Genomic DNA, 27,535 nt, shown 5'->3' with positions numbered 1-27,535 from the left:
AGGTGATTAGCCTTTTGCCCACATTATGAACTAACATTTGTCCAGTTTTTCATTTGTATTTTGACTAACATCCTTATTCTCCTTTTTCTTTCTCATCTTTAATAGTATATTTGTATTATGGCCTGTACTAATTTTTCTTTATTGTTCATAATTTAATGAGTTAGCATTTTCTGGATGTCTGTGAAATTTCTTTATGTTATGTGTAAAACCTCCGACCCCTTTGTCTTCCATTTTAAGGAGTTTTTCCATCTAAAAAATTCTCCTCTGCTATTTCAGAGACTGTGTCCTGCATATATGACTGACCTGGGTGATTCTTTGTATTGACCTTCCACATCTACATTTCTGAATCAAACTAGGTTGAGAACAACTTCTATTATATGTCTTGATCAACAGTTTCTGCAATTATTGTTATAACCAGGAGATAGGATTTTGCCCTTCAGAACATGCTCTTTCTCATCAAGAAGTTGTTTTACTGGTGCTTTCTTAAATCTGCTACCACTAGTCCCTCTTATCACTGATGATGTAAATATTATTCATTTCCTTCTGTGTGGCATCTGCCTGATCTTCGCTTCTCTTTCCCTTTAGCCATATTTTGGAGATTAAGGATTATATTCCTTCAAAAATATATTTTTGGGGATTTTTCACATTTTTTGTGTTTTTAGTTGACATCCAAATGGTGAAGAGAAGTTTTTTGAAATGTATGTTTTTCATAGCTAAAGCATCAATACATTTTTGAGTACACGTTCTGTGACATGTGATGTTAATGATTATATGAATCTAGTCTTTTTAAGATTTGTGTTCATGATATAAACTTTTAGAGCTTTTGTTAGTATTTCCTACTTCGTGTGGCATTATTAGTATTTTGTGATTAGAAAGACTGATATAGACTCAGTATAATAAATTTTAACAACAAACAAAAGACCTTCAGAAAATGTTAATCTTCATGTACTTTCTACTTGGGTGTAAGAACTTTGTCCCCCAAAATGACACATCTGGTATTTTGACCATCATTTTCAGTGATCTATGTGAATGATAACACTCATATTTGGTATCATATAGGATAATGGGTGTGAGCTATTTTTGTAGCTCACAGTATATTTTTGTAGCTCACCCAGTATATCACATGGTGTTTAGCATACGTAATAAGCTAAAATATTTTTTTCATGGTTTAATGCATGAATGAATGAATGAATCCTAGTGGAAAGTTAACTGAAGATAATCTTTTTTGGTACACATTTGGTTTAGCAGTCTAGAAATAAGGAAAAAGAATGATTTCATTGATAGAAAATACTCGACATCATGAGTTTTCATATGGCTAGTTTAGGGCTAACCAAACTGGGATAACTGTAATTGAAAATGGACAAAAGAAGGAAGAGATGGCTTTAACAGTGTGGAGTTCTTCAATCTTAGTTCCTGGGAGGCAGTTCTGCCACTGTATTACTACAAATATCAAACAAAACTTTGAGTTTTGCTCTAATTTCCATTTCACTTTTTACTCATTGTGTTACTGTGATCTAAGCCTTAGGGAAACTTGTCTTGCTAATTATTTTAGTCTTAATATTCATAACCAGTAGTGTATTTGTGCTACATGTTAGAAAGATAAGGAAAGTTACTATAAGCACAATCTTCAAATTTTGGTTCTGCAGGGTACATCAACTATCAAGGGGAAATTTTCTTGCCCACTTCTGGAGATAGAAAGCCAAAGGGGAGAGTAGGAAACTCAATTTCTTCTATTCATACACTTCTAAGAGCAAATATGATAGTAATGTTAAATAAATAGTTGAACCTTCACCTTTCTAAATTTCAGTGTGCTACATATTCTTGCTGCAAAGTAGTTATGCTGGAGTAAAATGTTACTGCGTGAGAGTACATTTTGCTCTCCGTGACTTGGTTAGAGAAATTATTTGAGCTTCTATCAGCCAGCACTGCACCTCTCAGTCCTTTCAACACAGTCACTGCTTATGCTGATCAAGCCAAAATGCCTACGTGTTTTCTAATCTCTAAGAATTACACAATTCCTGATAAAAAATGTCATTAGATTGTGTAGTGATATGTAGTAAAAAAAACCCAAAGTGCATTTTTGATAGTTTGAATACTCTGATACCCAAATTATGGAAAAATTGCAATTATACCAGAGAGAAATTTTTCTTCAGATACTTTTGGCAAGAAGATATGAGCTTTATTGTTTATTACATTAGAATAGCATTTGTCCTATAAATTTGTATAAATTAAGTTATATTGAAATATTTATGTTAACTCATGATTTTTAAATACAGTTCAACTTTTTTGAGATTTTCTTAAATCCAATCTTACTTTTTAAGCTACTTGAATTAAGCAAGCATTTATTGAGTCTCTGGGATGTTAACCCATGATTTTTAAAGCCAGATTCAATTTTAAAAATTTATTTAAATTCAGTCTTTTTTTGTTTGTTTGTGTTTTGTTTTTTTGGTTTTTATTGCGGTACGCGGGCCTCTCACTGTTGTGGCCTCTCCCGTTGTGGAGCACAGGCTCCGGACACGCAGGCTCAGCGGCCATGGCTCACGGGCCCAGCCACTCTGCGGAATGTGGGATCCTCCTGGACCGGGGCACGAACCCATGTCCCCTGCATCGGCAGGCAGACTCTCAACCACTGCACCACCAGGGAAGCCCTCAGTCTTTTTTTAAAAAAACATATCAATTAAATAAGCATTCTCTGAGTCTCTGGGATGTTACAGTATTCTGTGATAGGATGGGATAAAGCTGAATAGAATTTAGTCCTGCTGTCTATCAAAGAGACCACTGTCTTGTTGATAGATAGTGCAAATGCAATAATAATAAGATGTATTGTGAGGAAAACTATGATGAATTGTATAGCAAACATAATAAAGTACAAAGATGGTAGGTGTGCTTATCTAAATTTTTCATAATCCAATGATTTTACATGACATCAAATTTTGTATTTCTTATAGATAAATATTAATATGTATAAGATAAATACAAAATTTAAAGCAGATTATATTTTTCCTCTCAGGATTAGATTTAATCCTTAGTAAAAATGCTACAGTGAAAATGTCTAAATCTAGGTGCTATTCTGTAGTAATGTGATTAGATTGGATCTGACTCTTCTGGCAAAGATTAGGAATGGGATATTCCCTGATTAGTTAACTATGTAAATTTGGCTCATTCTTTTCTGGAATAGAGGTATAACTTGAAGAATTAATCAGATTTCCTTTTTTCTAGAGGAGGCTCACCACCAGACACGTCTTTGTTCAGGGCATCATTGAATCAGTTACATTGTCGTCTTGTATACTTAGGGAGCTGTCGTTCAGGACAGTGCCTGTATTATTTAGGTAGGAGGAAGTGAAGCAGGAAGGAAACTAAGCAAATTAAGGAACATATGTAAATTAAGTTGACTTACTAACACTTTCGAAGAGTGTCTTACAAATTTGCACCCAGTGAGAAGTGTTGCTTCCTCAGCTTTGTTGGATGAGATGCAACAAGCTGTAGCACAGGGGCCAGTTCTGCCCACACAGTTGCTTGTTTTGTTTGATACACACAGTATTTGCCTGCACCAGTTTTAAACTGAGTGTTGATTGCCAACCTTTAATGATCATAAGATTTTGCATTTAACAAAATCAAGGTTTCTGCCTTCACTTCAAAAACCAAAAGTTGTCCTTTGATTCTCCATTTCCACAGTGAATGATCCGTTGAATCTGAGTGTCAGCTGCCTATTTTGGGCAGGTTTATTCACCTCTGTTTTCCACTGTCAACACAAGGCAGGAGTGGTGTGAGTGTCATTTACCATTGCATTTGTACTATTGCTTGTCTTATGCTGGGCCCATTTCATTCATTTTGTGACAAATTATTTTTAACACACTTCTGATCCTAGAATAAATGGCAAAAATACAAAATATAATTGAAAAATCTTAATATTTATAAATTACACATAGAGACTAGCATAAGTTACCCAAGCAGTTTACTTGTGTAAATGCCTTCTGAGCGGATTATTTTGCTCTCCCTGTATTAAAAAATCTTATTTCCAGCTACTCTTTTTATCTCTCTTGGCTTATAAAATTTATATCCAACAGACTGCTGTAGATACAATCTACATTTCCTAAAACTCTCCAGTGCTTTGCTCACTTTCCAGATTTCATATAAACGTACTCCTTTATTCATCTTCCATTCCCATTCCCCAATCACTCTCTTTATTCTTCTCTGTGTGTTCTTTTGTATCACAACTTTTTCCTCTCATGACACTCAGTTCATCCTCAACTTTGATATTAAGAGTGCTTCTCAGTATAAAAAAGAAATTTAGGAACACCTGGGAAAATTTATATAAGTACAGAGTAATTGACAGTGCTATGAAATTATTAAAATTCTTGGTGTGATATTATTGTGGTTATGTAAGAAAATATTTTTATTCTTAGAGATGGATATAAGAATACTATGAAGAAAATGTCAAATTTTGGTAATTGATCTTATACTTCAATATATTATTAAAGGTTAAATCTAAAAGATATATGTATATTTTCTTTATAATTCTATTATATAAATTTGAACTTTTTCATAACAAAATATTTTAAAGGATGTAGAGGTGTATGAGACTTAGATAAAAAGCAATACATTAATATATGTGTATTCAACCCATCATCCCTGCTACATTGTTTTCTCTTCCCTTATTGTTTACAAATTTAGTTTCTAAATTGTTTAAGGATAGGAATTCTCTCATTTATAAACTTTTTATTTTTATTTTTTTACAGCAGGTTCTTATTAGTTATCTATTTTATACATATTAATGTATATATGTCAATCCCAATCTCCCAATTAATCCCACCACCACCCTCACCCACCCCTCCTTTTACCCTTTGGTGTCCATACGTTTGTTCTCTATATCTGTGTCTCTATTTCTGCCTTGCAAACAGGTTCAGCTGTACCATTTTTCTGGATTCCACATATATGCGTTAATATACGATATTTGTCTTTCTTGTTCCGACTTACTTCACTCTGTATGACAGTCTTTAGGTCTATCCACGTCTCTAAAAATGACCCAGTTTCGTTCCTTTATATGTCTGAGTAATATTCCATTGTATATATTTACCACATCTTTATCCATTCATCTGTCGATGGGCATTTAGTTTGCTTCCATGACCTGGCTATTGTAAATAGTGCTGCAATGAACATTGGGGTGCATGTGTCTTTCTGAACTATGGTTTTCTCTGGGTATATGCCCAGTAGTGGGATTTCTGGGTCATATGGTAATTCTATTTTTAGTTTCTTTTCTTTTTTTTTTTTTTTGCGGTATGCGGGCCTCTCACTGTTGTGGCCTCTCCTGTTGCGGAGCACAGGCTCCGGACGTGCAGGCTCAGCGGCCATGGCTTATGGGCCTAGCTGCTCTGCGGCATGTGGGATCTTCCCGGACGGGGGCACAAGCCCATGTCCCCTGCATCGGCAAGCGGACTCTCAACCACTGCGCCACCAGGGAAGCCTGTATTTTTAGTTTTTTAAGGAACCTCCATACTGTTCTCCATAGTGGCTCTATCAATTTACATTCCCACTAAGAGTGCAAGAGTGTTCCCTTTTCCCCATACCCTCTCCAATATTTGTTGTTTGTAGATTTTCTTATGATGCCCATTCTAACTGGTGCAAGGTGATAACTCATTGTAGTTTTGATTTGCATTTCTCTAATAATTAGTGATGTTGAGGAGCTTTTCATGTGCCTCTTGGCCATCTGTATGTCTTCTTCAGAGAAATGTCTATTTAGGTCTTCTGCCCATTTTTTAATTGGGTTGTTTGTTTTTTTAATATTGAGCTGCATGAGCTGTGTATATATTTTGCAGATTAATCCTTTGCTCATTGATTCATTTGCAAATATTTTCTCCCATTCTGAGGGTTATCTTTTTGTCTTGTTTATAGTTTCCTTAGCTGTGCAAAAGCTTTTAAGTTTCATTAGGTCCCATTTCTTTATTTTTGATTTTACTTCCATTACTCTAGGATGTGGGTCAAAAAAGATCTTGTTGTGATTTATGTCAATGAGTGTTCTTCCTATGTTTTCCTCTAAGAGTTTTATAGTATCCGGTCTTACATTTAGGTCTTTAATCCATTTTGAGTTTATTTTTGTGTATGGTGTTAGGAAGTGTTCTAATTTCATTCTTTTACATGCAGCTGTCCAGTTTTCCCAGCACCACTTATTGAAGAGACTGTCTTTTCTCCATTGTATATCCTTGCCTCCTTTGCCATAGATTAGTTGATCATAGGTGTGTGGGTTTATCTCTGGGCTTTGTATCCTGTTCCATTGATCTTTATTTCTGTTTTTGCACCAGTACCATATTGTCTTGATTACTGTAGTTTTGTAGTATAGACTGAAGTCAGGGAGTCTGATTCCTCCAGCTCCGTTTTTTTCCCTCAAGGTTGCTTTGGCTATTCAGGGTCTTTTGTGTCTCCATACAAATTTTAAGATTTTTTGTTCTAGTTCTGTAAAAAATGCCAATGGTAATTTGACAGGGATTGCATTGAATCTGTAGATTGCTTTGGTAGTATAGTCATTTTCACAGTGTTGATTCTTCCAATCCAAGAACATGGTATATCTCTCAATCTGTTTGTCTCATCTTTGATTTCTTTCATCAGTGTCTTATAGTTTTCTGAGTACAGGATTTTTACCTCCTTAGGTAGGTTTATTCCTAGGTATTTTATACTTTTTGTTGCACTGTTGAATGGGATTGTTTCCTTAGTTTCTCTTTCTGATATTTCGATGTTTGTGTATAGGAATGCAAGAGATTTCTGTGCATTAATTTTGTATCCTGAAACTTTACCAAATTCATTGATTAACTCTAGTAGTCTTCTGGTGGAATCTTTAGGATTATCTATGTATAGTATCATGTCATCTGCAAATAGTGATAGTTTTACTTCTTCTTTTCCAATTTGGATTCCTTTTATTTATTTTTCTTCTCTGATTGCCATTGCTAGGACTTCCAAAACTATGTTGAATAAGAGTGGTGAGAGTGGACATCTTTGTATTATTCCTGATCTTAGAGGAAATGCTTTCAATTTTTCACCATTGAGTATGATGTTAGCTGTAGGTTTGAGATATATGGCTTTTATTATATTGAGGTTTGTTCTCTCTGTGCCCACTCTCTGGAGAGTTTTTTTTTTATCATAAATGGGTGTTGAATTTTGTCAAAAGCTTTTTCTGCCTCTATTGAGATGATCATATGGTTTTTATTCTTCAGTATGTTAATATGGTGTATCACATTGTTTGATTTGCATATATTGAAGAATCCTTGCATCCCTGGGATAAATCCCACTTGATCATGGTGTATGATACTTTTAATGTGCTGTTGGATTCTGTTTGCTAGTACTTTGTTGAGGATTTTTGCATCTATATTCATCAGTGATATTGGTCTGTAAGTTTCTTTTTTGTTGTAGTATCTTTGTCTTGTTTTGGTTTCAGGGTGATGGTGGCCTTGTAGAATGAGTTTGGGAGTGTTCCTTCCTCTGCAATGTTTTGGAAGAGTTTTGAGAAGGATGGGTGTTAGCTCTTCTCTAAATGTTTGATAGAACTCACCTGTGAGTCCATCTGGTCCTGGACTTTTGTTTGTTGGAAGATTTTTAATCACAGCTCCCATTTCATTACTTGTGATTGGTCTGTTCATATTTTCTATTTCTTCCTGGTTCAGTCTTGAAAGATTATACCTTTCTAAGAATTTGTCCATTTCTTCCAGGTTGTCCATTTTATTGGCATAGAGTTGCTTGTCGTAGTCTCTTATAATGCTTTGTATTTCTGCAGTGTCTGTTGTAATCTCTTCTTTTTCATTTCTAATTTTATTGATTTGAGTCCTCTCCCTCTTTTTCTTTTTTTTTTTCTGTTTTTTTGCAGTAGGCAGGCCTCTCACTGTTGTGGCCTCTCCTGTTGTGGAGCACAGGCTCTGGACGTGCAGGCTCAGCGGCCATGGGTCACGGGCCTAGCCCCTCCGCGGCATATGGGATCTTCACGGACCAGGGCACGAACCTGTGTCCCCTGCATTGGCAGGCGGACTCTCAACCACTGCGCCACCAGGGAAGCCCTTCTTCTTTTTCTTGATGAGTCTTGCTAAAGTTTTATCAATTTTGTTTATCTTCTCAAAGAACCAGCTTTTAGTTTTATTTATCTTTGCTATTGTTTTCTTTGTTTCTATTTCTTTTATTTCTGCTCTGAACTTTACGATTTCTTTCCTTCTATTAACTTTGGGTTTTGTTCTTTCTTCTTTCTCTAGTTCCTTTACGTGTAAGTTTAGATTGTTTATTTGGGATTTTTCTTGTTTCTTGAGGTAGGATTGTATTGCTATAAACTTCCCTCTTAGAAGTACTTTTGCTGCATCCCATATGTTTTGGATCATCATGTTTTCATTGTCTCTAGGTATTTTTTGATTTCCTCTTTGAATTCTTCAGTGATGCCTTGGTTATTTAGTGACATATTGTTTAGCCTCCATGTGTTTGTGTTTTTACATTTTTTCCCTGTAATTTATTTCTAATCTCATAGTGTTGTGCTTGATATGATTTCAATTTTCTTAAATTTACTGAGGCTTGATTTGTTACCCAAGATGTGATCTATCTTGGAGAATGTTTTGTGAGCACTTGAGAAGAAAGTGTAATCTGCTGTTTTTGGATGGAATGTCCTATAAATATCAATTAAATCTATCTGGTCTGTTGTGTCATTTAAAGCTTGTGTTTCCTTATTAATTTTCTTTCAGGATGATCTGTCCTTTCTTGAAAGTGGGGTGTTAAAGTCCCCCACTACTACTGTGTTATTGTCAATTTCCTCTTTTAAAGCTGTTAGCATTTGCCTTTCGTATTGAGGTGCTCCTATGTTGGGTGCATATATATTTATGATTGTTACATGTTCTTTTTGGATTGATCCCTTGATTGTTATGTAGTGTCCTTCTTTGTCTCTTGCAATAGTCTTTGTTTTAAAGTCTATTTTGTCTGATATGAGAATTGCTACTCCAGCTTTCTTTTGATTTCCATTTGCATGGAATATCTTTTTCCATCCCCTCACTTTCAGTCTGTATGTGTCCCTAGGTCTGAAATGGGTCTCTTGTAGACAGCATATATATGGGTCTTGTTTTTGTGCCATTCAGCGAGCCTGTGTCTTTTGGTTAGAGCATTTAATCTATTCACATTTAAGGTAATTATCAATATGTATGTTCCTATTACCATTTTCTTAATTGTTTTGGGTTTTTTTTTTGTAGGTCCGTTTCTTCTCTTTTGTTTCCCACTTAGAGCAGTTCCTTTAGCATTTGTTGTAGAGCTGGTTTGTTGGTGCTGAATTCTCTTAGCTTTGCTTGTCTGTAAAGTTTTTTATTTCTCCATCAAATCTGAATGAGATCCTTGGTGGGTACAGTCATCTTGTTTGTAGGTTCTTCCCTTTCATCACTTTAAATATATGGTGCCACTCCTTTCTGACTTGTAGAATTTCTGCTGAAAAATCAGCTGTTAACCTTATGGGAGTTCCCTTGTATATTATTTATTGTTTTTCCCTTGTTGCTTTTTTTTTTTTTTTCTTTTGCTATATGCGTGCCTCTCACTGTTGTGGCCTCTCCCGTTGCGGAGCACAGGCTCTGGACATGCAGGCTCAGTGGCCATGGCTCACAGGCCTAGCCGCTTCACAGCATGTGGGATCTTCCCAGACTGGGGCACCAACCTGTGTCCCCTGCATTGACAGGTGGACTCTCAACCACTGCACCACCAGGGAAGCCCTCCCTTGTTGCTTTTAATAATTTTTCTTTGTCTTTAATTTTTGTCAATTTGGTTACTATGTGTCTCAGCATGTTTCTCCTTGGGTTTCTCAACCCTGGGACTCTCTGCACTTCCTGAACTTGGGTGGCTATTTCCTTTCCCCTGTTAGGGAAGTTTTCCACTATAATCTCTTCAACTATTTTCTCGGGTCCTTTCTCTCTTTCTTCTCCTTCCGGGACTCCTAAAATGTGAATGTTGGTGTGTTTAATGTTGTCCCAGAAGTTTCTTAGTCTGTCTTCATTTCTTTTCGTTCTGTTTTCATTATTTTGTTCTGCAGCAGTGAATTCCACCATTCTGTCTTCCAGGTCACTTATCCATTCTTCTGCCTCAGTTATTCTGCTATTGATTTCTCTGCTGTATTTTTCATTTCAGTTATTGTATTGTTCATCTCTTTGTTTGTTCTTTAATTCTTCTAGGTTTTGTTCTTTAATTCTTCTAGATCTTTGTTAAACATTTCTTGCATCTTCTCGATCTTTGCCTCCATTCTTTTCCGAGGTCCTTTATCATCTTTGCTAACATTATTCTGAATTATTTTTCTGGAAGGTTTCCTATTTCCACTTCATTTAGTTGTTTTTCTGGAGTTTTATCTTTTTCCTTCATCTGGTACATAGTCCTCTGCCTTTTCATTTTGTCTGTCTTTCTGTGAATGTGGTTTTCATTCCACAGCTGCAGGATTGTAGTTCTTCTTGCTTCTGCTTTCTGCCCTCTGGTGGGTGAGGCTATCTAAGAGGTTTGTGCAAGCGTCCTGATGGGAGGGACTGGTGGTGGGTAGAGCTGGGTGTTGCTCTGGTGAGCAGAGCTCAGTAAAACTTTAATCTGCTTGTCTGCTGATGGGTGGGGCTGAGTTCCCTCCCTGTTGGTTGTTTAGCCTGAGGTGACTCAGCACTGGAGCCTACAAGCTCTTTGGTGGGGCTTGGTGGACTCCAGGAAGGCTCATGCCAATGAGTACTTCTCACAACTTCTGCTGCCAGTGTCCTTGTCCCTGCAGTGAGCTACAGCTGCCCCCCAGCTCTGCAGGAGACCCTCCAACACTAGCAGGTAGGTCTGGTTCAGTCTCCTAGGGGTCATTACTCCTTCCCCCTGGGTCCTGATGTACACACTACTTTGTGTGTTCCCTCCAAGAGTGGAGTCTCTGTTTCCCCCAGTCCTGTCGAAGTCCTGCAATCAAATCCCACTAGCCTTCAAAGTCTGATTATCTGGGAATTCCTCCTCCTGTTGCTGGACCCCCAGGTCAGGAAGCCTGATGTGGAGCTCAGAACTTTCTCTCCAGTGGGTGGACTTCTTTGGTATAATTATTTTCCAGTTTGTGAGTCACCCACCCAGCAGTTGTGGGATTTGATTTTGTTGTGACTGCACCCCTCCTACCATGTCACTGTGGCTTCTCCTTTGTCTTTGGGTGTAGGGTATCTTTTGTGGTGAGTTTCAGTGTCTTCCTGTCAATGATTGTTCAGCAGTTAGTTGTTTTTCCAGTGCTCTTGCAAGAGGGAGTAAGCATATGTCCTTCTACTCCACCATTTTGAACCAATCTCCAGGAATAAACCTTGCATTCAGCATACTTACATCCCTCTTAAGAATTTTGTGTCATTTATGAATGTCTAAATGATACCCTGGAAATAACAGTGGCTTAAACAAGATAATGATATATGTTTGTCTCTATTAATGAAGTCACAGTGTACGTAGCCTGGGACTGATATTGTCACTCCACATTATCTGTATCTACACCCTCTTCATTCTAGAGTGGCTTCAGCCTTAATGTTGTCTTACAGACCAAATGATTGATGGGAGTCCAGCTTTCCTATCCCTAGGGGGTTATCAGTGAGAAAGGGATTAAAAAAGCCCATATCATATATCATGTATCCTTATTTTAAGGAATCTTCCTTGGGGTACCAAGCAACAACTTCTCCATATATCTCCGTGACCATGTCTAGTTGGGAGGAAAACAGGGGATTCAGTCTTTTAGTTGGACATGATGCTACCTTGAACAAAATTAATTTCATATTTCTAAGAAAGAAGAGGAGAGTGAAGTAATCAACTTACAGTCTCTGTACAATTTTGGTTGATAATAAATTAAAATTTTCTGTTTTCACAGAAGTGAAATTTGAGTAGAAATAATAACATTGACCTTTGAAAAAAAGGAATAAGTATAAATTTCCCTGCAAAGGCAGGGAATAGTGAACTTACCCATGATCTTGCTTTATGGAGAAAGCTGATGTTAATTAAAAAAGATATTCATCTTCTTTCTTTTTAATTAGCTTTATTATGTAGCAGATATGTCTTTTCCGTTTTCCCCCTTCTGTTTGTTATTATAATTATTAGACTACAAATACATGCTCTAACATAAATATTAGAAGAAGGAAGAAAGTACAGTAAGGCCCCTACATACGAAGGAATTCCATTCTGAGAGCACATTCATAAATCCAATCTGTTCGTAAGTCCAACAAAGTTAGCCTAGGTACCCAACTAACACAATCGACTATATAGTACTGTACTGTAATAGGTTTATAATACTTTTCATACAAATAACACATTAAAAAAAACAGACAAAAATATTAAAACATTTTTAATCTTACAGTACAGTACCTTGAAAAGTACAGTAGTATGAGCTACATCACCACTGCTTTTATGCTTGCTTCCAGACATCCTGGGCTTGAAATAAAGATACTGTACTACTGTACTCTATACAGTACTGTACAGTAAAGTACACAAAAGCACAACCACTTGTAGAGGATTCATGCGTATGATAATGTACGCCAGACACTTGAACTAATTTATGTGATTGGACATACAAATGCACGTTTGCATCTTTGAAAGTTCACAACTTGAAAGTTCATATATAGGGGACTTACTGTATGAAAAGCTATATTTTATGTTATAAAATGCATTATTTTTTCTAGTTATTACAAATCATCCACAAAAATTACCAAATCTTTGCTTGTGTTTCTACTGTGTAATCTGATTTTTTTCCTTAATGCAATGATTTTTATTCTAGTAATTGAAGAGTCTTCAACATATAAGAAAGATTTGTCAAAGTTTCATATTGTTTTTGTATTCTTACACTTTCAAATGTGTCATTGAAGCTAATTATTTATGCCACGCCACAATTTTCATTCACTCCCTCTCCCCTCTTTCTCTCTCTCTCTGCCTTTCTGTCTTCCCCTCATCTTTGAATGAGGCAAGCATCACCCTGATACCAAAACCAGATAAAAATATCACAAAAAAAAAAAGAAAGAAAATTACTGGCCAATATCACTGATGAACTTAGATGCAAAACTCCTTAAGAAAATATTGGCAAGCCCAATCCAACAATACATTAAAGAGATGCACTGCATCTCTGCATATAAGAGATGGTCAACTGGGATTTATCCCAGGGATGCAAGGATTTTTCAATACCCACAAATCAAACAATGTGATACACCACATCAACAAATTGAAGAATAAAAAACATATGATCATCTCAATAGATGCAGAAATGGCTTTTGATAAAATTCTACATCCATTTATGCTAAAAACTCTCCAGAAAGGGGGCATAGAGAGGACATACTTCAACATAATAAAGGCCATATATGACAAACCCACAGCTAACATCATACTCAACGGTGAAAAGCTGAAAGCATTTGTTCTAAGATCAGAACAAGACAAGGATGCCATTCTTGTTACTTTTAGTGAACATAGTTTAGGAAGTCCCAGCCACAGAAATCAGAAAAGAAAAAGAAATGAAAGGAATCCAAATTGGAAAGGAAGAATTAAAATTGTCACTGTTTGTATATGACATGATACTATTCATAGAAAATCCTAAAGACACCACCAGAAAACTACTAGAGCTCATCAATGAATTCGGTAAAGCTGCAGGATACAAAATTAATATACAGAAATCAGTTGCATTTCTATACACTGACAATGAACTATCAGAAAGGGAAATTAAGGAAACAATCTCATTTACCATGGCATAAAAATAATAAAATACCTAGGAATAAACCTACCTAAGAAGGTAAAGGCCTGTATTCAGAAAACTATAAGATGCTGAGGAAAGAAATTGAAGACAACACAAATGGACGGAAAAATGTACCATGCTCTTGGATTGGAAGAATCAATATTGTTAAAATGACTCTACTACCCAAGGAAATCTACAGATTGATTCAATGCAACCGCTATCAAAATACCAATGGTGGGCTTCCCTGGTGGCGCAGTGGTTGAGAGTCTGCCTGCCGATGCAGGGGACACGGGTTCATACCCTGGTCCGGGAAGATCCCACATGCCGCGGAGCAGCTGGGCCCGTGAGTCATGGCTGCTGAGCCTGCGCGTCCGGAGCCTGTGCTCCGCAACGGGAGAGGCCACGACAGTGAGAGGCTTGCGTACCGAAAAAAACAAACAAACAAACAAAAAAAAAACAATGGCATTTCCCACAGAACTAGAATAAATAATTTTAAAATTTGTAAGGATTGCTTTTTTCTTGTGATCTATCTCTGACCAAGAATTTTATGTATTGGACAAGACAGGAAAGAAGTGATGTGAGGAACGAGAACGTCATTGTTAGAGGAGTGAGGCTGATGCTATAGATTCTCAGTATGTCTCTGGAAGTGAATGAATAAATGAAAAGCTGAACTTAAGACAAAAAAGCACAGGGCCTTGCCGTTCTGAAACTGAAAATTAGACTTCAAGCCCTGCATGTGTTTCAGTTTTCTTTATAGTTTAAGCTCATTGACAAACAAAATGTCACTTGTTAGAAAGCATCCTTTTCATCCATCCTGCAGCTCAGTGGTTCTTAAGCTGGCTACACACTGAAATCATCTGGGGGAGCTTTTAAAAAATTTAAAAATCTGAGCCCCATCTTTAGAGAGCCTGACTTAATTGGTCTGGTATAGAGCCCTGGTATCCTTAGATGATCTCTCTGTACATCCAGAATTGAGTTTTAAACTCAATAGCTTTCTAAGTTTTGTGAACAGAAATGCAGATTGTCCCTGACTTACAATTGTTCAACTTACAATTTTTTGACTTTATGATAGTGTGAAAGTGATAAGCATTCAGTAGAAACCATACTAAGAATTTTGAACTTTGACATTTTCCTGGACCAGCAATATGTGTTGCAGTACTCTCCAGTGATGCTGGGAGGTGGCAATGAGTTGCAGCTCCCAGTCAGCTAAGTGATTGAGTGGGTAAACAACCTATATGCTTACAACTATTCTGTACCCATACAACCATTCTGCTTTTCACTTTCAGTACACTATTCAATAAGTTACACGCAATAGTCAATACTTTATTATAAAATAGGTCTCATGTTAGAGAATTTTGCCCCACTGTAGGCTAATGTAAGTGTTCTGAGCACCTTTAAGGTATGCTAGGCTCTGCTATGATGTTCTGTAGGTTAGGTGTATTCAATACATTTTCGACAGATGGTATCTTCAATTTATGATGGGTTTTTTGGGATATAACTCAATCGTTAAGTCAAAGATCTGTGTTACCTGTTGAGTCTTGTTTAAAAATAATAATGTTATGACTTTTCTTTTAAAAATGTACCTTTATTTGGTTATCACAGTTAATTGTGATACAGGTAGTTCAAGAATTAAACCAATAAACATTAGTAGATTATTGATTTAATTAGATACAGATTAATATACTTTGCTGTTTAATTATTCTTTGAATTGTCATCAAATTTAATCCTCTACTCAGCTACACATTTGTTACACTGGTGGTTACCTCAGGTGCTTTTGGCAGAATCTTAATGCCATAAAGAATGAGAATTATTTCATAGGTGGGGGAATTTTAGCTCTGTTTGTTTACTGAATAGTACTTTATAGGAATTAGAATTGGAAACATGGTGCTAATCTTTGAAAATGGTCCTTGATGTCCCATATCAGCAAAATTTCCAGTACATTTTACATCCTAACATTTTTCCAGAATGTATTAATGCCTTTGTTTTTCTCCTTAACATTAGCTTTAGCAAATAATAGATTTTAATTAACAAATGGTGAGTTTGGAGAGTTTTGGAAAGTTCAAAAATAAAGCCTTAAACATGATTCCAGGTTAGTCTTTCCAGGAATGAGACCAGTGAATATGATTACCTTTTATGGAGGGAGTGAGGTGGGATAGTGTGTAAAATATAATTTTTTTTTAAATGTAATAAAAAATCCAGGCCTTGGGTGCTAAATTTGTAGAATTACCAAATGAATTTATTTGTATCTGTAAGCCAAGGTATATCAACGAGGAAGATAGAGCAAAAAGGGGGGAAAGAAGAGAAAACACAGCCTTATTTTATTTATTTACTTTTTTACTCAGATTGACAGTGTAAATTGTCCTGAAATCACTGGGTAATTAGGCAACCTTCTGCAAGGCCCTGAAGTGGCAGTCTTGATACTACATAATTAATAATGTTCTCTACAAAGTATGAGTGATAATCCCGTGATTGAATGCTCCATTTTCATTACATTACTAAATAAAATGAAACAATAACTAGAAAAATGTGCAAGGTAAGGGAAGTCCATACCATTTTGTGTTTGTATGTAGGGAAGCAGAAGAATTAATCAAATGAAATGTGAAATTATTATGGATAATTTCAGGCATATGGAGATGATCATCTTGCTTGAAATCAGAATTCTGTAAAGGGACTATACACTGCTCATCTTTCCTTGATAATGCCATGTACATTTTGGGTTATAACTGAGCTCTAGTATTTAGAATTACAGTAAAGTCTTTATTCTTTTTTTAGAGGTTTCTGTAAGATGTCTATTGAAAAACTGAACGTTTCCTTTGAGTTAAACTCTATTCCCAATTCCCCCTGTGAAAATTTTCCTTTTCACTCTCAAAATACCTTCTTTAAATAATTCCAAACAGTTTTAATATAGTCTTCTTTTACCCTTATCTCTTATCCTTCCATCCCCTTGTATGGAGTACCTGTAACTGGCTTACCTCTCGCTGTTTGTGGTCTCTCCCCACAGTTAATACTATGAGCACACTTATGTGGTCTTCAATAAGTGCTTGATGAATTCAGTCAAATGAAAGACATCATTAAAGGTAAATAATAAAAATAAAGCTATGGGTCCTGGTTCCTAAGGGTAATGATTCAAAATGAAACAAGCCTTTACCTAATGAAAAAATTAAAAATTACTTTTATTGATTCATTTGATAAGTAGTTAGTGATTATGGGATATGGATAGCACAGTACCAGAAAATTCAATGCATAGTGAATTAAGAGCTAACACTTATGACATCAGTATAGAAATTCTTAGTACCAATCACCTGTCAAGCTCAAGTTCTTAACTGCTGATGGGACATCTTAGCCACTTAGGGAAAGAGGAAAAGAAAAAGGTTTGTTAAACTTCTACTATTTGTGTGGGACTATGCTCTATATTTTCAGAATTAAAAGGATAAGAGGGTCATCACAAATGGCTATGCAAGTTGTACTGTAGGAAGGGGGAGAGGAATTTACTTATACACAGCATTGATTTTATTTCTTAAGAGTTTGGTAGAATTCACCAGTGAACCCATCAGGCCTTTGGCTTTCTATTTTGGAAGGTTATCAATTATTTAATTAATTCCTTAAATACATTCTACTCCTTTTTAGGAACATAACCTATTGAAGCTTGCAATTTATGGCAGAGTGAAAATTATGTGGCACTGAATTTTATCTTTTAAAGCACTCCACCCTGTTGTGACACACATTTTACAGGCCAAATCAAAGTATGTAGCCATAACCAACTTTAGGGAGAAGTGAAAGTGTGATCCTACTATATGCCTACTATGTGCCTGGAAGGAGTCTGAATTGGTAAAAATTTGGTGAGTAGGACTAATATTACACCATCATTGACTTGAATGATATTGCAAGATTCTACATAGCACTTAAATATTTTTAAAATATCTAGAATTTTGGCAAGAAAAGAGATACAGATATGTATAGGGGAAAATATGAAGAACCAACCAACCTATGGGAATAAATGAGCACGAAGTGAATTCAGACTACCTGTATTAACTGCTGTCACAATATATTAGATGCCTGTGTGATTGTCTTCCCCCCACTTTGATCTAAGATTACCAGGATTGAAAACTTGGAGCTATCTGAGAAGCACTGCTAACAAAATACTTGATTTGGGTCACATTTTAATGCTTTGGTATTGCTTTAATAGCTTCTTAAGTGGTCTCCTTGAATCTAATAATACCCTTCTCCAATACATTCACTAATAATTTTATTTTTCTAAGATTGTCTTTGGTCAGTTCTGTGCTTAAGAGCAATAATTATTCTTTGTTGTCTCTTGGGTCAACAACCTAAGTTGTCTTTTAGGTTCTTCTGTGTCCAAGAACCTAAGTATATCAATATTTAATATAGTATATCTAAACTATTTAAATTTATTTATGCATCATTGTTTTGTACACCCAAGGTGTTGGTTTCCTTATTTTAACAACAAAACAAAACATGTTCATGAATAGTTCTTTTATATTGTTCTCCACCTGGAATACCCATTTTCCTCTTCACTAGTCCATAAAGTGATCCCATTCATACTGCACTTTAGCCATGAAATAATTTCCATATTTCCTCTTTAAATTGTATATACAATAACAAAAAAGAAACAAAGAAGACATTAATGTATTAAATGATTATAATAGATAATTATAAGTATTATCTTTGACATAAATATATTTTCATTTGAGAAAGGAGAAAACTGAAGCTTAGGATTTAACAAACACCTACAAGTTATAGAGGTCATATGGCACATAGCTGGGATTTAATTTCAGGCCTATGTAATGCTCAAACTTGATTAAAACATCATAACACCTAATTTCTTTTAAAATGGTAGTCTGTCTTTTTACCTAAATGTAGATTCATTTTTTCTAAATTATTTTCACATGCACATTTTCTCTTCCCAAGTAGATTATAAGCATTTCAAAGCCAGGGACATATCTTTGACTTGTTTTGTATCCCCACACCATTGAGCACTGTAGAAAGATAAGACGATCAACCAAATGAGAAAAACAAAGGCTATTTATTCTGAGCTTACTGTAGCAAAGGAGTCAGCCATCTTCACTTGGATTTTGGCAGATTCAAAGGAAGGCAGAGGAGTGGGAAAGCTTTATAGTGGAAAAAGAGGAAGACCTCAGGTATGCCCTGACTGAAGCCTGTTGACATAGGAAGCTGTAGGTGGACACCTAGAAGTGAGACATGCTATGTAATTGTTTAGGGGGTATATATTTGTTTCTTTGTGATTGGTCTCAAGTTGGAAGCAGGGACAAAAATTTAGGAACCTTTCAGTTATTAATCAAGTCTTGGCCATTTCTTTTTTTTTAAATTTTAGCTGATGTACTTTATATTTCCCAGTTTTATTGAGAAGTAGTTAACTTATATCACTGTATAAGTTTAATTATTAACATATATCATTGTATAAGTTTAAGGCATACAGCATGATGGTTTAACTTACACATATTATGAAATGATCACCAAAATAGGTACAGCTAACATCCATCTTCTCATATAGATACAACAAAAAGAAAAGAAAGAAAAAAGAAAAAAAAAATTCCTCTTGTGATGAACTCTTCGGATTTACTCTCAACAACTTTCCTATACATCATACATCAGTGCTAGTTATAGTCATTATGTTTTATGTTACATCCCTAGTACTTATTTATCTTATAAATGGAAGTTTGTACATTTGACCACCTATTCACTTAGCATAATGTCTTCAGAGTTTATTCATGTTGTCACAAATGGTAGGATTTCCTTGTTTTTTTTATGGCTGAATAATATCTCCCATTGTATGTGTGTGTGTATATATATATATCTATCTCACAACTTGCTTATCCATCATCCATAAATGGACACTTGTTTCTGTATCTTAGCTATTAATGAATAGTGAATAATGATGCTATGAACATGGGGTTGCAGATGTCTTTTCAAGTTAGTATTTTTATTTCCTTTGGGTAAATACCCAATGTAGAATTGCTGGATCATATGGTAGTTCTATTTTTAATTTTTTGAGGATCCTCCTTACTGTTTTCCATAGTGGCTGTACCAACTTACCATTCCACCAACAGTGTACAAGTGTTCCCTTTTCTCCACATTCATGCCATTATTTGTTATTTCTTGTCTTTTTGATGTTGGTCATTCTGAGAGGCATGAGGTGATATCTCATTGTAATTTTAATTTGCATTTTCCTAATGACTGGTGATCATGAGCATCTTTCCATGTATATGTTGACCTTTCATATATCTTCTTTGGAGAAACATCTATTCAGGTCCTTTGCCCATTTTTTAGTTGGGTTATTTGGCCTTTTTTTCTTTTTCTGCTGTTGTTTGAATTGTTTACATATTTTGGATGTTAACCCCTTATCAGATGTATGGTTTGAAAATATGTTTTCCTATTCCGTAGGTTGTCTTTTTACTTTGTTGCTGGTTTCTTTTTCTGTGCAGTAGCTTTTTAGTTTGATGTAGTTTCACTTGTTTATTTTTTATTTTGTTGCTTGTTCTTTAGGTGCTTTATACAAAAAGTCCTTACTAAGACCCATGTCAAGGAGCTTTATTCCTATCTTTTCTTCTAGGAGTTTTATGGTTTCAGTTCTTACATTTAAGTCTTTAATCCATTTTCAATTAATTTTTGTGACTAATTTAAGATATAGGTCCATTCTTTTACATGTGAACATTCAAGTATCCCAGACCACTTATTGAAAAGACTGTCTTTTCTTCATTTAATATTCTTGGCTCCCTCATCAAATATTAGTTGATCATATGTGTTTGGGTTTATTTCTGGGCTCTTGATTCTGCTCCATTGGTCTGTTTTTCCATTTTTATGTCAGTACCATACTCTTTTGATGACCATAGCTTCATAGTATAGTTTGAAATCAGGAAGTATGATGCCTCCTGCTTTGTTCTTCTTTCTCAGGATATTTTTGACTATTAAGGGTCTTTTATAGGTACATATAAAATTTAGGAGTGTTTTATCTACTGCTGTAAAAAATGGCATTGGAATCTTGATAGGGATTGCATTGAATCTATAGATGGCTTTTGGTAGTAGAAACCTCCATTTCTTTATCAGTACATTAGAGATTATTAATTATCTTATAGGACTGTTGTAACAAAGAGGGATAAATTAAGAAGCTTAGAATCCTCAAGCACTGACTTGTTTATTAAATTTCCTCATAGCAATTCAAAAATGAAAGTATTTCTAAACCATAAGTTAATTGGAAGAAAGTCCAACATTTTTAAAATTTTCCCTACGATAAAATGTTATGCCATTTAAAATATATCAATCATTAAATAATTTCCTGATCCTCTTTTGAGAGGGGGTTATTCAGGCATTGCTGATGCCCTAAGTACATGTGTAGGGTACCTATAATATCCATTGCTGGTGGTGATTAAAATAAGCCTCACATATGGAATACTTAACAATAAATAACTGAGTATTACAATGATGATTAATTTCATTATTATATTGTGAAGTTTCATGTAATCTTATAATGATGAATAATAAATATATAGCCATATAAATAAATATTATGGGTAGAAATATATCCATTGTTTTTAAGTTCTATTTTTAAAAGTTTTCAGAAAAATTCTATTTTTAAAAGTTTTCAGAAGAATTCTTACATTAACAGGTAAAGTTTCTGTTAAAATTGTAAAATTGTTATAAAAATTGTTTTTAAATCAAAAGAACTTCTAAAGGTACTGATAAATGAAAAGAACTCATGACATTCTGAAGGGTCAAGTCTTGAACCTCTTTTAAAAAATGTAAATTTAGTTTTTTCCTTTTAACTTTAAGAAGACTTGAACAGCTTGGTTAAAGATGGAAGGGTTATTTTATAAATGTAGAATAAATCATAACAGTGATGTGCAGAGTGACCAAAACACACATTAACTGGCATAAGAAGGAATTAACTGCAGAACAAATGGAAAAGTTATCATTTTAGGATGGCCAAATGAATATACTTTTAAAGTAATTTATTTCAAGAAGAAATTTATTTTGTTATAATATTTTCTCAGAAATACGGGAAAATAATTTCAATCTGAACTTTCAGGACAAATATATTTTTTGCTTGGGTTTTCCTCTTTTTTTTCCAGCAAAACCTTTTTGTTTTAATGCTCCTATTTATTTATTTATTACAAAAATTTATTTATGTTATTTATTTATTTTTGGCTGTGTTGGGTCCTTGTTGCTATGTGCGGGCTTTCTCTAGTTGCAATGAGAGGGGGCTACTCTTCCTTTCTGTGCATGGGCTTCTCTATGTGGTGGCTTCTCTTGTTGCAGAGCACTGGCTCTAGGCTCACGGGCTCAGTAGTTGTGGCACATGAGCTTAGATGTTCCGTGGCATGTGGGATCCTCCTGGTCCAGGGCTCAAACCCGTGTCCCCTGCATTGGCAGGTGAATTCTTAACCACTGCACCACCAGGGAAGCCCAACACTCCTATTTAAATAAATGTGTTCTTTTTTATTTTGATTTTATATATTTTCATTAATTTTTATACTAATTCTTCAAAAAATCATCCATTTGTGAATATATAATATTGAGTACCTATTATATACTCATCATTGGGATAAGTACTTGAGATTAAAATGTTGAATATGACAGACATGGTGCCTGCCCCCCAAGATAATAGTTCAAATAGGAAACTAGACTGTAATGTGATTGGGGCTATGACGGAGGAAGTCTCATGTGCAGTGACGTCACATAAGAGAGGACCCTAATACAAACATTAATATGTGGGTGGAGATCAGAGGACAGAAGAATTTGGGGATAGAATGCTTCCTGGAGCCTAAGGAATGCCTCAAATGAGATCTAAAGAATGAGATATGAGGGAATAGTGTTCCAGATTCAGGGGAAAAAGTGTGGAAAGACCAAAAGGCAAATGAGAGCAGAGAGGTAAATGGGAAGAAGAATGAAATTTAGAAGTTTATTAAGAATCAATTCACACAGGGCCCTGTATGATGTTTAACTGGTTTTGGATTTTATTCTGTGGTCAAGGGGCAGCTGTTAAGATTTTTCATTAAAGTATTTCAATTAAATGTTTAATTGGTTTTTTTAAATTTATATACTTAAAAATAGTTTCAAGTTTTTGAAAGTAGTTATAGGGATTAGGTGGGGGTCTTATTCTTGGTTTTTTAAATTTAATTTGTTTTAGCCACTTGTAATATTTAAAATATATGACTTTGTATGTGTTTTATAAATATTAAGTGAAGATTAGATAAAACTTCAAAAGAGAGATTTTGTTCCTTTTTTTTTTAACTTTGATGACTTTCTAAGATTAGGTCTTTATGGATTGGAAGGGGTGATACTGCTGTAAATATTCAAAAATTACCTGGACATTTCAGGTCAAATTACATATATATACTTCAAAACACCTTGTGCTAGAGATTGATACAGATTCTGATTGAATTAGGTACACTAAGAGTGCTAGGTGAAAATTCAATATTTCATATATTTTCTTGCATTGCTGATCAGTCTAGAAGCTAGGGCTCACCTTAGGCAGGGATAGAGTGGTCTGTTACTTATCTAGTTTGATTTGGGGGCTAGAAAACTTACAAGGCTTAAAATATCCTTTATTGGAAAGCTTTGGAATCTCAAATATTTATTCTGGTGTCCTTTTGAAGGTCTAATGGAAGTATCTTACCCGTGTAGAAAAATCCATTACATTAGGATCACCATTACTGTAGGATACCTCTACTTATAACATGTAATGGGTGGTGTCAAAAGCAAAACACCAGAAGTAATAGGGAAACTTAAAAGCTCACAAAGGAGTTATAAACTCAAATTTAGAATATAGTATACCAAAATTATATTTGTTTCAAGGATATTTATAAATTATATGTATTTTCAGAGTCAAAATCAATTTAAATGCTATATATATATATATATATATATATATATATTCTGTGCTAGATAATTCAAAAAGAAAAAAATGCAGTTATGTAAAAAATCATTAAATGTGGAAAGACTACTTTTCAAGCTCTGCTGTCAGGAGGAGATCTTCAGAATGTTATGTTTGAAAGTTAAAATCCCTGGAAAAGTTAACATAAAACAATACTGTGAAAGGCTATTTAGGAGGAAAGAAGAATATCATCCCTGAGGATTTGTATGTCCTTTGATAAGATCTTCACCAAAAAAAGATTAAGAGAGAAAGAGACTATTTTTCCTTAACCTATCTCCCCAACTTTTTTTAAAAAAGCTCTGAATCAAAGTATAAATTTGAATGGAATTTTTAGAATATTTATTACTGAATCTGAATATTCTGTATATGTTCCATAATTATCTGGTGACTTTTACTTTCAAATGAAGTAGGCCCTATATCATCAATGAGTTCATGATGTTTTGCAGTGTTTTTTATTTTTTGAGGACAACGTGTGTGTGCACATGTGTCTGTGTGTATGTATCTTAACCTTTTACAGCCATACCAACAGTTGTCTCAAGTAGCAGTATGATTACATTGGGAACATAGTGTTTTTAAAAGCTGACTGACAACTTTTCTTCTTCAACCTTGTTTTGAATCAATGGAACACTGTGGTGAAATTAAATTATGAGGAACTCGCTTATAATTAGTATTTCAAACGTTGGAATGTCTGTTTCTGCCAGGCACTAGTTTAACAATACAGTAAATCTCCATGCTTTAAGTGTGGGGAGAAATTGAAACTGTTTACAAATGCTTTATTAAATGCCTATTAAGTACATATATAGTCTGAAGCAGGGGTTGGGATATCTTCAATACACCACAGTTGAGAGTAATTCATCTGAATAGTTGGTCTGCTAGACAAGAACAAGTGACAGATTCCCTTGGATTGGTGAGAGAGGGAAGAAAATGGTACTGATTCATGTGTACAGTTAGAGAGCAAATCTTAGAACTATGACAGTGAGAGATACTTATTAGTGAAAATGTTGTCAAGGGAGGGTGCTGAAAGCAGAGGAAGAGCAAACATGACAAACACTACCTACAGAGGGTAACAGCATACAGTAATTTTTCTGTGTTTCATGAAAGTTTATTTATTCATGAATCATGGTTTAAAATTTCTCTTTGGGACAATGTGGGTTAATCCCATTAGCCTTTCACAATCTGTTTTCCATTACACACTTGTACTTTTTTTCATTCATCCACATGTTCATTCATTTCATGATTTTTCCATGGGCAATCATCCATGGAGGACTTATTGCAGAGGTAATGCAAACATGAATGGGAAGCAGTTTTTCCTAGGACAAATCTCAACTCTGTATGTTGCCAAATCGTTCTCCAGGTTATAGAATTATTATTTATTCAGAATGCTAAGCCTGATTCAGTTTTCTGGTGTATCTACAAAATAAATTAACATGGATTATTTGGATTTCAGGTACCTGGATATAATCTAAGTGTTGGTATTCAATCATATTTAGAAAATAACTTTAATTAAGAGACAATTACCAGAATTATAAAAATGCCTCTTCTAATTTGTTCACAAGGTTTCTGGGTTTATAGCCAATGTACAAAGTTTATGTACATAATCCTAATTGATTATGATAATGAAAGATTAATTGATCAATCAACTAATGTTTATTAGTACTTACTAATACTATAAGTGACCTTATACCCTTAATTAAAACATTTTAAAATTAAAGTGTGGACCAGCTCAGAGATTCAGTCACTTTTTAGAAAAGGGATTGCACTAAACAATTCTCTTTTCATGGCCAAATTGTGATAATTTTCAGTCTTCATCTACCATAATCCTCTGCATCATTTGAAACTGGTGACCTCATTCTACTTGGAACACTCTTATTAGTTTCCACACACCAGCACACGTTTGGCCTATTACTAAATTCCTTTCTTAGTCTCCTCTTTTCCATCTGTGCCATAAAATTTAGTTGTTCTTTGAGGTGCTGTTATGACCCCTATTCTACTTTTCTTCAGCTAACATGTATATGCAGATGATAACAAATTTTCATGCTTAATTTCACTTACGAACTTTTATATACAATGTATTATTGAACATCTCCACCAAAAAATACCTCGTGATGACCTCAGACCCAACTTATCTAAAACCAAACCTATCTTTTCCCTATCCTTTACTTCATTTCCCTCGCTTATTCTCTAACTTGTCTTCCCAAATCCTGAGAGTCTTCCTTGATTTCTTCATTCAGATTCAATCAGCCACATGCATTCATTATTCTCACATATGTCCACTTCTTTCCTTCTAAAATCATGGTTCAGGCCGCATACTCAATCCTGGATTTTACATTCACTTCAATAGATTCTAGCCTTGCCTTCCAACTTATTTATCCCAATACATATTAAGTACTCATTCTAATATTTAATCTGATTATTTTTCTTGCTTTTAAACATGTGGTTGGCTTTAATTGTTTTCTCTAACATGCATTCAAGATCTTTCATGATTTGGCCCTTGCTTATACAAGTTTTATCTCCTGTCCTCGCCACCTACTCTAAGGTCCAGCTAAACCGAATATTTTGCAGTCTCATGAACGAGCATACCCTTTCTGGCTTTTTGGACTTTGCATATGATTTTTGCTCTAAGTGTAATTTCTATTATTCCATTTCTTTATATGGCTAACCCTTATTCAGTTTTGAGCTTTGATTTAAAGAGTAACACTTCTAAGGAACTTAGACTGCCTCTCTTGGTACCTCCTAAGAAGTGTTCCAGAACCTTGTTTTTATCTCTGTATTAGCGATTATCATACCACCTGGAAATTGCTATTTAAAATTTTTTTTCATTATAAACTGTTGGAGGGCAAGCACTCTGTCTTCTTCCTGATTGTGGTCCCAGAACTAAAATACTCTCTATCATACTATAAGTACAATAAATACTTGTTAAATAAATGTAGGCATGATACATTACTGCAGAATTAAACCCAGCAATTCCTGCTAGCACAGATAGAACTTAGATGACATAATCTATACCTAGGGGTATAGACTGGTGAGCAAAGCATGAGATAAATTTCAGTCCCTATTCCCTAGCTCCCCTGTGAGGATGGAGGGAGTATTGCAGGACACAGTTGGTATAACCAACCACACACTTTGGCCCTAGTCTTGCCTAGGACTAGTTGAAGGCATGAGGATATCAGTTCAGAGCTGGCACAGAGTACACTTCTAACTCATGATAGAGCAATTAAGGTAGTTGAAGGGTCAGTCTAAGTTTTGAAACTGGCATTGAGTGGGGTTATTATGAATTATACTGGTTTATCTTTAGTGACTTCAGAGTTGCTTTCATTACCATTTTAGGTTACTTTTGGTGTTCCTTCCATCAGATCCTACTAAGGAGAAATAACCTGAAATGCAACTCTACTAAGGTATATGTAACCAATAATCTTGAGTTTATTTGAAAATTCTAATTATCCATCAGTACTCTTGTTGACTGAACATATCTTCTAGGATTATTCAGTGTTAGAAATCCTGTGAAGGAGAGGTATCAAAACAAAACAAAACAAAAATTTACAAAATTCTTGGAATAATACCACTGTATTAGTTTCCTGGGCTGTCGTAACAATGTACCACAAACTGGGTAGCTTAAAAAACAAGTCTATTCTCCCTCAGTTTGAAAGCCAGAAGTCCAAAATCAGAGTGTCAGCAAGTCCACTTTCTAAGGGAACATTCCTTGCCCTGTCCTAGCTTTTGGTAGTTGCTATCAATCCTTGTCATTCTCTGGCTTGCAACTGTATAACTCTAATTTCTACCTGTCATCACATAGCCTTCTCTTCTCTGTCTGAATATGTGTCTTTACACAGCTTTTTTGTAAAGATACCAGTTTTTCGATTTAGAGTCACCCCTAGTCCAATATGACTTTATCTTAACTTGATTACATTTGCAATGACCCTATTTCCAAATAAGTTCACATTCAC

At 35.0% G+C, this 27,535-nt stretch overlaps 1 long non-coding RNA gene across 1 annotated transcript in view; it reads left to right on the top strand.

Moving 5' to 3' along the window:
- The window catches only part of LOC141278684 (uncharacterized), a 60,331-nt gene extending 33,340 nt beyond the window's left edge, over positions 1-26,991 (top strand). Inside the window, exons 3-5 of the long non-coding RNA XR_012331723.1 lie at positions 16,683-16,758; positions 17,309-17,520; positions 26,919-26,991. This is a non-coding gene — a long non-coding RNA (uncharacterized lncRNA). The remainder of the gene's footprint in view (positions 1-16,682; positions 16,759-17,308; positions 17,521-26,918) is intronic.
- The last annotated feature ends 544 nt before the right edge of the window (positions 26,992-27,535 follow it).

This window comes from Tursiops truncatus, chromosome 5, assembly GCF_011762595.2.
Source record: "Tursiops truncatus isolate mTurTru1 chromosome 5, mTurTru1.mat.Y, whole genome shotgun sequence".
NCBI classification, from domain to species: domain Eukaryota; kingdom Metazoa; phylum Chordata; class Mammalia; order Artiodactyla; family Delphinidae; genus Tursiops; species Tursiops truncatus.
The sequence above is the reverse complement of the archived record's forward strand: the minus strand, read 5'-3'. Positions and strand labels throughout refer to the sequence as shown.